The sequence below is a fragment of the Phascolarctos cinereus genome, unplaced genomic scaffold (genome assembly GCF_003287225.1).
Source record: "Phascolarctos cinereus isolate Bilbo 61053 unplaced genomic scaffold, phaCin_HiC Scaffold_726;HRSCAF=1367, whole genome shotgun sequence".
NCBI classification, from domain to species: domain Eukaryota; kingdom Metazoa; phylum Chordata; class Mammalia; order Diprotodontia; family Phascolarctidae; genus Phascolarctos; species Phascolarctos cinereus.
In genome coordinates this window covers 381302969-381311769 of record NW_027556098.1, presented here as the reverse complement: position 1 = coordinate 381311769, position 8801 = coordinate 381302969, and positions in this window count along the sequence as shown.

The following is an 8801-nucleotide window of genomic DNA, read 5'->3' as shown; positions in this document are numbered from 1 at the left end:
GCCTGGAAACAGTCTTCCAAGGCATTTTCCAGCCATCTCAACATAGTTGTCGGCTTCCACCACCATCCTCATTTCCTCCAACCCACCCCCACCCCAGAACATAGAGCCCTAGTCCCCCAGCTCTGATAAGTGCCATTCTTATCCTCAACATTCTTCTTCTTTCATCCCTCTTATCTGACCTGTTGCCAAGGCCTGCTCCTTCTCCCTTCACAATAACTCCCCTATATGCCCCCTTCTCTCATCTGACACTATCACCACCCTGCTGCAGGCAGGCCCTCATCACTGTGTGCCTGGATTATTGCAATAGACTGCTAGTTGGTCTCCCTGTCCCAAGTGTCTCCCCACTCCAGCCCATACTCCAGTTGGTTTTCAAGTTGATCTTCCTTACCATAATCACGTCACAACTCCCCTCTCCCCATTCAGCAAACTCCAGTGAATCCTCATTACCTCCAGGATCAAATATAAAATCCTCTGTTTGGATTTTAAAGCCCTTCATACATAACCCAGCCGACTCTTAACTTTTCTAGTCACACCCCCCTTTCTCTTCAATGCAGTAAAACGCTGGCTTCTTTGCTGTTGCTGGTACAGGACATTCCATCTCCCCATTCTTTGCATTTTCTCTGGCTTCCCCCCATACCTGAAACCCTTTTCCTCCTTATCTCCACTTCGTCTTGGCTTTCCTGGCTTCCTTCAAGTCTCAGCAAAAGGCCTACTTTTTGCAAGAAGCCTTTCCCAATTCTCTTCAATGTTCTTGCCCTTTCTCTGATATCATCTCCAATTTATCCTGTCTATAACTTGTTTGCGTTTTGTCTCCCTCATTACACTAAACTCCTGGGAGTAAGGGCTGCTTTGTCTTTCTTTGAGTTTAGCACAGCGCCTGGCACATAGTAGGCGCTTGATACTTGCTTCTTAATTGACTTGCTTTTGCCTTACCTAGCTTCAAATGAAGCTCTGATGCCACATCTCATCCTTACCATGCCACTGAGATCATTATAACCCATACCTTTCTAGGTCTTCTTGGGTTTTCTCCCCTTAGAAAGTAAACTCCTTGAGGGCAGGGACTGTCTTGCTTTCCCTAAATCGTAGATCTAACCACCTCACCCCCCAGACTCAATAAACTCCAACCTTGTTAAGTCCAACTCTTCATAATTTTGGTTGGGGTTTTTTGTTTGTTTTGGTTTTGGTAAAGATAACCAGAATGGTTTGCTATTTCCTTCTCCAGCTCATTTTACAGGTGGAGAAAATGAGGCAAACAGAGGCTTAATGACTTGCTCAGGTCACTCAGCTAGTAAATGTTTGGGTACAAACCAGATTAAAATGTGATTGACACAATATTCATTTTTCAGTTGTAGTGACTTTTCACGATCCCATTTGGGGTTTTCTTAGCAAAAGATACTGGAATGATTTTCATTTCCTTCTCCAGACCACTTTACAGATGAGGAAACTGAGGCAAACAGAGTTAAGTGACCTGCCCAGGGTCATTCAGCTAGTAAGTATGTGAGGCTGGATTTGAACTTAGGTCTTCCTGACTCCAAGTCTGGCACTCTGTCACCCCCTAGCTGCTCTCCAATACCTCGCTGTAACTTCTAGGAGCAAATATAAACTATTTCCCCCCACACACACATTTTTTAAAGCTTTGGCCCCTTCCTGAACCTTTCCAGTTTTCTTATATATTACTTCCCGATATGCTCACTGGAGTCCAGTCATACTGACCTACTTTCTGTTCCTCACACAATCCCCCACCTCCATGCTTTTGCACTGGCTGTTTTCCATGCCTGGAATACATTTTCCTCTCATCTTTGCCTCTTACAACCTCTGTTTTAAAACTCAGCGCAAATGCCACCTTCTGCTGGAGGCCTTTCCTTACTCCCCTCACCCCCACTCCCACCACACATACACCCAGTTGTCAATGTATTCCCTTCAAAGTATACTTTCTATCTCATCTGTATGTATCTTGTACTGTATATAACATCTTTTATGTATCTTGTACTGTATATAATTCTCTATGTATATGTTGCCTCCAGTTGAATGTAAGCTCTTTTAGGGCAGATAAATTTTTCTTTTTCTTTGTATCTCTAACACTGAGCACAGTACCAAACACATACATAGTAAGCAATTATATGAATACTAGTTATTTTCATTACACCACATTGCCTCTCAAAAATAAGTTATATAACAATACTACTACTAATAATAATTAACATTTACATAGCACACCTTAAGGTTTACAAAGAGCTTACATCAGGTAGGTGTAAGGATCAAATGGGGAAATGTGAGTAAGAGCTCTTTGAAACCTAGGTTTGGTAAGCATCTCAGTGATGAAGAAGATGATGATGATGATGATGATGACCATGAGAACAATGACCAATCAGATGTTTTAATCAGATTTTTCTCTTAGCCACCTGCCATGAGTTTTAGCATGATGTATTCTAGTGTTCTGACTGAAAATCAGGAAGAGAACTCTATGCATCCAGAATCAGAACCCAACCCAATCCATTTATTGAGTGCCTACTGTGTGTCGGGCACCATGCTAGTCACTGGAGATACAAAGAGAATAGACAAAACCAAACAACAACACCAAAAGCAAAACCCCACACCAAGTCCTGCTCCAGGGGCTCATATTCTACCAGGCAGGATGGACACAGATGAGTAAATGCATGTTAATTTGAGAAGGGAGACAGTGTTAATAGCTAGGGTAATCAGGAAAGCCTTCTCTTAGGAAGTGGCATATGAGCTGAGCTTTGAAAGAAGCCAGGCATGCTGAGAGACAGGGAGCATCTTGGGCTTGGGGGACAGCCAGAGCAAAGGCAGGAAGATGGAAGATGAAACAGCAGGGCCAGTTTGCCTGGAACATCGAGTGGGTGGAGGGAACTGTACGTAATAAGTCTGCAAAGGTAGGCTGGAATCAGATTGAAAAGGGCTTTAAATGCCGAGTTGAAGAGTGTATTTTATCCTAGAAGCAATCCAAACCTCTTGGCACATTGACAACTGAGGAAAACAGCAACTATAGGAAAGGCATTGCATGTAACTATGCAAATGATCCCAGTAGGTTCCTGTTGGGCCTCAAAAAGAAAGACAAGCAGAACTAAACGACGACCAGGAAGGAGATTTCCATTGGATGAGGGAACACTGGTTGGTTAATGGTCATCCAATGGAATCAGCTGTGGCTAGACCACTCTGATTACAGGATGCCAGAGCTGAGCAGAACACTGGAGAAGCTCTCCTCCGAATCCCTTATTTCAACAGATGAAGAATCTGAGGTCCAGAATGGAGTGGGCCTAGCTTAAGTCACCCAAGCAATAAGTGAAAGTGTCAGCATCTGAATCTAATTCTAAATCCAAATCCATTGCCCTTCCACTACTCTACAGGGCTTCAACCTCATACTTCTGAATTAGCCTACTAGAAAATTAATGATCAGTTGTGCACAAGGCCAAAAATGACAACAACAGGTAGTTACACACCGCCTTATAGTTTACAAAGCTAGAAAGTTTCCCTGTATTTTAATGGGCCCTTCTCTTTTTGAATTCAGATTTAAACATTAAAATTCTCTCTTTGAGGATAATGCTCAGAAAATTTGAAAGTCAGATTTCAAATCAGGTCAGCCCATATTTATATCATGACATTTTAGAATCTAGAGCTGGAAAGGACCTTAGAATTATCTGTTGTTCAAGATGTCATAAGGATAAAGAATTACAAGTAAGGAAATACAAGTTTTTTAAAATCAGGTATATTTTAAACTTACCCTTCAAAATAGTTTATTAACTTTTGCTATAGAGTCTATGAGTTCTTTTTTGCAGAGGAATGGAGGTGGCAGGTTCCTAGGATGACAAGATTTAGAGCTAGGAGGACCTTCCAAGATAATGGAGTCTAATGCCTTGCTCTGGACTCCTTCATCATGACAGTCCCTGGGCCTCAGCCCCTGCTGGGGAGAAGCTCATCAACAGGAAACTGATTATCACAGGGACTGCTTCAGCTGTGGTACTCATCCCTTGTCAGTAGCTTCAGTTCCCTCAGGCCTTCTGATTGGAGGGCAGAATCTCCCTTAAAGAGAGCCAGAAGCTTGGCTAGTTCTTCATTTCCCACCCACCATCTACCCTGCTTGGTTTCAACTTCACCATCATCCTGCCCCGCCCCAGTACCCCTTCTTTTCATCTTCCTTGTCTGTGTTGTCTTCCTCCATTAGATTGCAAGCTCCTTGAGGTCTTGGATTATCCCTTCTTTTCTTATTTGTATCCTCAGTGCTTAGCACACTGCCTGGCACTTAGTAGGCACCTAATAAATGCCTATTGTGTTGTATTTTCCAGATGAATAAACTGTCACTCCAAGAGGGAAGATTTGCTTCAAATCACTTAAGTAGTATGTAGCAGGAACAAGATTCAAGGCCAAGTCTCCCAAAATCAAAATATAATCCTCTTTCCTCTACACCAGCAGTTCTCTCTCTCTCTCTCTCTCTCTCTCTCTCTCTCTCTCTCTCTCTCTCTCTCTCTCTCTCTCTCTCTCTCTCTCTCTCTCTCTCAGCAATGGCGGTTAAGTGACTTGCCCAGGGTCATACCGCTAAAAACTGTCTGAGACTGGATTTGAACTCAGGTCCTCCTAACTCCAGGGCCAGCACTCTATCCACTGTTCCACCTACCTGCCCCAATACCAGCAGCTCTCAAAGTTTTTGTTCTCAGGATCCTTAGCTACTCTTTTTTAAAAACTATTGAAGATCTCAAAGTATTTTTGTTAATATGAATTGTATCAATATATGCCATATTAAAAATTTCAATGTCTTAATATTGCTCTGAAAATGGTTTTTACCTCAGAGACCCATAAGAATTGCTGCTCTACACCATGTACAACCCAAGTCTAGCAAGAAACCAGGTTGTGGACCCCTAAATAAGTCAATCAGCAAGCAATAAACCTTTAAGCCCAGGATAGTGGAGTATAATGCAAACAATGCTGAGATCAGAGTTAAGACCAACTTTGAGTTCCACCCCCAACACTGAGGAGCTAGCTGTGTGATCACAAGCAAGTGATTAGACATCTCTAAGCTGCAATTTCCTCCTCTGAAAAATATGGATAATAATAATAGCTACTAATATTTATATAATACTTTAAGGTTTGCATGCTTGATATCTGTTGAATGCTCACAACAACCCTGGGAGTTAGGTGCTATGATTCTTCCCATTTTACAGATGAGGAGAGGTCATATGACTTTCTTAGAATCACATGCCTAATAAGTATCTGAAGTAGGATTTGAATTTGGAACTTCTGCCTCCCAAGTCAGGGCTTTCTATTCACTATGCCACCTAGTTAGATAGTAATACTTATATAACTTAACCTAACATGGGTGTTTTAGAAAACCTGCCTTATAAACCTTGAACTACCCCTAGAAATGTGAGCAAATTCTACTAGAACTGAAATTTTTTCTTGTTTCAGACTGTCCAAATCATGGCAGTTAAAGTCTCAGGCATCAGTTTGCCATTGACTACTATTTTTTCCTCCCAAAATGTACTCAGTCTATTGCTTATGTGCAAAATCATTGGTGCCCTTCTAGCCACAGAGTAGAATTTTTTTCCATCCTACATCATCTTGAAAGAACATGTAACATGAGGGAGGAGACCACTGGCCCATAGACAGCCTTGTTGTTTTTCAAGTGTTTCCAAGAGCCCAAGTGGTTGTCAGGGCCAAGAGCATGCTCTAGTCTGTAGTTAAATACAAGCATCTTGGGGTTTGGAGCTGTTATTGTTCCTTCCCTAATAGGTACATGGAAGAACTAACAGCTGCTGTCTGTTTGGACCAGAAGTATTTGCATTATAAGCATCTGCAGAGTCTTGCTTTAAGTGATGGGCTGGTCTCCTCCAATGGAGGCCAGCTGTTGGAAGGGTTTTGTTTCGTTTTGTTTTGTTTTATTTTTTTAATAAGTGTGTTTAGGAGAACTCATGCTTTGTTTATTAAGATACTGATCTAGTTACCCTCTGGAGTAGACTTTACAATTGGAAGAGGGGTGGGACAGGAATGGGAATGGAAGCTTGTCCAAATAAATTTGTTCAAATTCAGAGCCCACCAGAATCCCAGGCTACAGTAAGAACTAGGCTCCTGATAGCTAGGCCATGACTCAGGGAGAGCAGCTTCTGCTGGAACAACTAAGTACCTTGTGATTAGATAGAGCATTAAAGGATAAAATTATGCAATAGACAATAATAATAACTAAGACCCAACAGTGGAATCAGGAAACCGCCTATGGGTAACATCTGCATGATCTTATCTTATACTAGTCAACAAAGTTTAATTGAAGAAAGGTTGAATCATACAAATCTGTTTATGAAAATGGAGGAGTCTATGATAACAATTCAGGTCCAGGTCATCACCACCAAAAAATATAGATGAGTTATCCTTGAGGAGCCTGAATTTATTGATCAATGCAGTTTATTGAAGGAAATAGTAGGAACTATGTAACAACACATCATTGCAGGCTGCAAAAATTTAGCACTTACCAAATATATAGAAAGATATGACCACCATGTTGGTGGGGATCCTGCTTCAGAGGTTCAAAACTTCAGAAGTTCACTATTGTTGACACTTGAACAGGCAATAAATCACCTTACTGTAAATACAAACCTGAAAATACCCTTGAGAATTCAAAAAACAAACTGTCCAGGAGCTGGAGTATTATCACAGACAGAACAATGACCCACAATCATCCTCATATTACAGTAATCCATAAAATTTAAGAACAATGTTTTAAGTAGGTATTATTATACTACTCACAAATTCCAAGTTATAAGAAATGAAAAGCATCCAGAATATACAGACAATGGAAGAAATCAAAACTATGAAGGAACAGGATGAGTTACATATAATTCTTATTTTTTTTTTATCTGATACTGGAGCTTCTGAAGATGCTTTTAGTGAGCCTAGAGAAGATGACCTGGAAAGGCCCTCCTTCAATTCTTCCTCACGGTCACATGATGTACAGATCCCTCTCTATCCTAATCAGCCTCTCCTGAACCCAGCTTAGTTTTGTTAATGTTCCTCTTAAAATGTGGCAATTCTCCAGATACCAGCTGACCAGCACAAACAACTGAAAATTATTACTTCCTATAAACTGGGCACTAGATATTTAATTAATTAACTACCATCTCACTTTTTTTTAAAAGAGTGACATCACACTCCTGATATATTAAGATTGTGAACCACTACAATTTCTTTGCTATTTGTTTAACTTGTATTCATTTAACTATGTGTCTTTACAGTCTTTGAATATGGCAATTCATGGGGCAGTAGAAAGAAAGAGCAGGATTTGAAGTCAAGGGACCTGGGTTCAAATTCTGGCTCTTCCACTTACTACTGGGGTGGCCTTGGGCCTTTCTTGGCCACTGTTTCCTCAGCTGTAAAAGGAAGGCATTAGACAAGATAACCTCAAAGCTGCCTTTCAGTTCTCTATGATTTATGAGCCTAAAATTCTATAATGGCTTTGTCCCTCAAGTAACAATTGCAATGGAGCTACTTCATCTCTGTAGCTTACTTCCCACCCCCATGAAATGACAGTGTTGGATTCAGGGGTGGGGAACCTGTGGCCTCAAGGCCACATGTGGCCTTCTAGGTCCTTGGGTATGGCCTTTTGACCGAGTCCAAGTTTTATAGAACAAATCCTTTTATTAAGGGGATTTGTTCTGTGAAGTTTGGATTCAGTCAAAGGGCTACACTTGAGGACCTAGAGGGCCACATGTGGCCTCAAGGCCACAGGTTCCCCATCCCTGGATGATCTTTAAGGTTATTATTGTGGTTTGTCTTCCCAGTTCTGACTTCTGTGTTCTAATAGGATAATCCATCTTTGTTTTCTATGATATTCCATGGTCTCTTCCAGATGTAACATTCTATGTTTTAACATTTTATGTGTTAAGATCTCTACAATCCCTGACATTCAGAGTTCCAATGCCTTTTCCAACTCTGATATTCTGTGTAATTCTTTGTGACATTCTAAAGGTCCCAAAGTCTTCCCCTGCTCTGAAATTCTGTGGTCCAAGGACCTATCTGACATTCTAGGTTCTAACATTTTACCTTCTCTCTTTACCAATCTACCATTCTATGGTTATGATTCTATTGTCTATGTGAAATTGTGTCTTTCAAGAAGTTTAAGGAACTTGCTTGGTCACACAGCTAGTGAACCTGGACTCATAGCCAGGTAAGCAGAGAGGACCCAAAGACTGTAACTGTTTAACATACCATTTATTAAGCCTGACCCTGTCACATATAAGAAGATGTTTAATAAATACTTTGAATGATGAGAGCAGTGATGACAGACTTAGAATTATCTATAATTGGCTTTTTGGCAAGCCCCTGTCAGGAATTCTTGCAAACCACCCCAGCTGCTTTCCAAGATACCATGAGGATAAAGCAAATGACATACTGTAATGCTCATTGTTCTATAGACATCATCTGACAATCTGCACACACAAATTCCCACAGTGTTCAGTAGAGGTCAGTTGAAATTACAATCATTTTTGCCAGTCTGCAACCTGTGTTTACAAGTCTGGCCAAAGTTTTTCAAGACTGTAGGTATATATTTTATGTATAGAGCATTTTCATCAAAAAAAAATGGTCTAGAGTAAGGATAGGAATATGACCTCAGAAGACCTATATTATGTGTCCTTTCTCTACTGCTGACAACCTATGTGACTCTAGGCAAATTGCTTCACCCTTTCAAGTATCAGCTTCCTTACCTATAAAATGAGAAACATAACATAAGTTTTACTGTCTGCCAGAGATCTCAGGAGGATCAAAGGAGATTGTTTGTACACTTTGAAAACTGTAGA